Source organism: Schistocerca cancellata, unplaced genomic scaffold (assembly GCF_023864275.1).
Source record: "Schistocerca cancellata isolate TAMUIC-IGC-003103 unplaced genomic scaffold, iqSchCanc2.1 HiC_scaffold_851, whole genome shotgun sequence".
Classification (NCBI taxonomy): Eukaryota; Metazoa; Arthropoda; class Insecta; order Orthoptera; family Acrididae; genus Schistocerca; species Schistocerca cancellata.
This window is the reverse complement of record NW_026046862.1, coordinates 62,501-65,000: the sequence shown is the minus strand read 5'-3', so window position 1 is coordinate 65,000 and position 2,500 is coordinate 62,501. Positions and strand designations below refer to the sequence as shown.

Sequence of the window (2,500 nt, the reverse complement as noted above, 5' to 3'; positions counted from 1 at the left end):
CCGCGGCTGCTGGCACCAGACTTGCCCTCCAATAGATACTCGTTAAAGGATTTAAAGTGTACTCATTCCGATTACGGGGCCTCGGATGAGTCCCGTATCGTTATTTTTCGTCACTACCTCCCCGTGCCGGGAGTGGGTAATTTGCGCGCCTGCTGCCTTCCTTGGATGTGGTAGCCGTTTCTCAGGCTCCCTCTCCGGAATCGAACCCTGATTCCCCGTTACCCGTTACAACCATGGTAGGCGCAGAACCTACCATCGACAGTTGATAAGGCAGACATTTGAAAGATGCGTCGCCGGTACGAGGACCGTGCGATCAGCCCAAAGTTATTCAGAGTCACCAAGGCAAACGGACCGGACGAGCCGACCGATTGGTTTTGATCTAATAAAAGCGTCCCTTCCATCTCTGGTCGGGACTCTGTTTGCATGTATTAGCTCTAGAATTACCACAGTTATCCAAGTAACGTGGGTACGATCTAAGGAACCATAACTGATTTAATGAGCCATTCGCGGTTTCACCTTAATGCGGCTTGTACTGAGACATGCATGGCTTAATCTTTGAGACAAGCATATGACTACTGGCAGGATCAACCAGGGAGCTGCGTCAACTAGAGCTGAGCAGCCGGCCGCCCGGGAGTGTGTCCCAGGGGCCCGCGCGAACACGCAAGCGTCCGCTCAATTATTCTGCAAACAGGAGGAGGCTGAGCTCCCCTGCACAATACACCTCGAAACCCTCTCAGGTCCCGGCGGCGCGCAGCGCCGTCCTAAGTACTTGGTCGGGTTCGAGAGAGGCGCAATCGCCCGGAGTTAGGCGAGTAGACGCTTTAGGTGCGACCACCCGTGCTCCCAACTGAGCTTGCCGCTGCCGACAGAGGCCCGGGAGCGTGCTGTCGTGGCATTGCCGGCGGGAGACAACACGCGCCACCTACGGTGACCGGCAGCTCCAACGCCAGCGCCACAGAAGGGCAAAGGCCCCACGTGGGTGCCGAAGCGAACTCTCCCAGCACAGCGCACGTGCCAACACGTCTGCACAACTGCGATACAAACCACCAGCGAGAACCGCTGGGGCGACCGAGCAGCAGACGGCGTCGCGGCGCCGAGTGCCGGGCGGCGGCGCATCCTCAACGCACACAGTCCTCAATCGGACCAGCACACTGCAGATGTCCACCGCGCTTCGCACCGGGCCGGCGAGGACCCACTTTGGCTGCACGGCGCCGCGCGCAGGGTGCCCCGGCGCGCAGCTGCGCCGCCTGCCGCGTCCGTCGGCCGGCGCGCCTGCCACTGGGCGCCCCCACCAGCCGGCTGTAGCGCGTGCGCCCACGCACCGCGCGGCCAGCACGCCGGGCGGCCCCCCCTCACCGGCCGGGGACAGTCCCACCCACCCACAGCCGCGTATCGCTTCACACCCAGATTCACATTCACGTTCGTTGGTATGGTGGGGACCGCTTCGTAGCTGTACCGATCGTTGCCCTCACAGATGTACCTCCAGCAAGGACAACCGCACCACAACGGGTTACCAGTTGTTCATTTGCGTAACGTCACCAGTAAACGTACACGTCCATCCCCGTTTGCAAAGTCAACTATTATTGCATGCCTGCCTGTCAGGTGTCAAGACACACTACATCCGCTCACATCCACGCAACAAAATGTGCCCGACTAGAGGGCACGTGGAAGGTGCCCCCGTACGTATGCGATGTCCATTGCGCGACCAACTGTCAACCGGCCTCTGTAGCATGTCGCAGATGTGGAACGCGGGGCACCGTGCTATCACATTGTGTGAGAAGAGACTACTACGTCTGCATACACGCGCCACTACATGAACAGACGGCTCATGCTGATCGCCATCCACTGCGTCCATTACTCCCACACGTCTCTATGGCGTACCACACTGCAATGCAGCTGTTATGGGGAGATGACACGTAGCTGTGTACACAACATTCTGAGCGGGTTGCGGTTGGACAATACATTAATGTAACGTGTCATATGCCAATTACAGAGCAGGGTAAGGCACAACTTGGGTTAGGTTAAGGCACAACTTGGGTTAGGTTAAGGCACAACTTGGGTTAGGTTAAGGCACAACTTGGGTTAGGTTAAGGCACAACTTGGGTTAGGTTAAGGCACAACTTGGGTTAGGTTAAGGCACAACTTGGGTTAGGTTAAGGCACAACTTGGGTTAGGTTAAGGCACAACTTGGGTTAGGTTAAGGCACAACGTGGGTTAGGTTAAGGCACAACGTGGGTTAGGTTAAGGCACAACGTGGGTTAGGTTAAGGCACAATGTGGGTTAGGTTAAGGCACAATGTGGGTTAGGTTAAGGCACAACGTGGGTTAGGTTAAGGCACAATGTGGGGGTAGATTGCGGTACAAATTGCATTACATTGCGGTGCAAATTGCATTACATTGCGGTGCAAATTGAGTTACATTGCGGTGCAAATTGAGTTACATTGCGGTGCAAATTGAGTTACATTGCGGTGCAAATTGAGTTACATTGCGGTGCAAATTGA

At 56.2% G+C, this 2,500-nt stretch overlaps 1 non-coding gene across 1 annotated transcript in view; it reads right to left on the bottom strand.

The window, feature by feature from the left end:
• The window catches only part of LOC126147292 (small subunit ribosomal RNA), a 1,909-nt gene extending 1,314 nt beyond the window's left edge, over nucleotides 1-595 (bottom strand). Inside the window, exon 1 of the ribosomal RNA XR_007530152.1 lies at nucleotides 1-595. This exon is cut by the window's left edge and continues 1,314 nt beyond it. This is a non-coding gene — a ribosomal RNA (small subunit ribosomal RNA).
• Nucleotides 596-2,500: the final 1,905 nt, after the last annotated feature.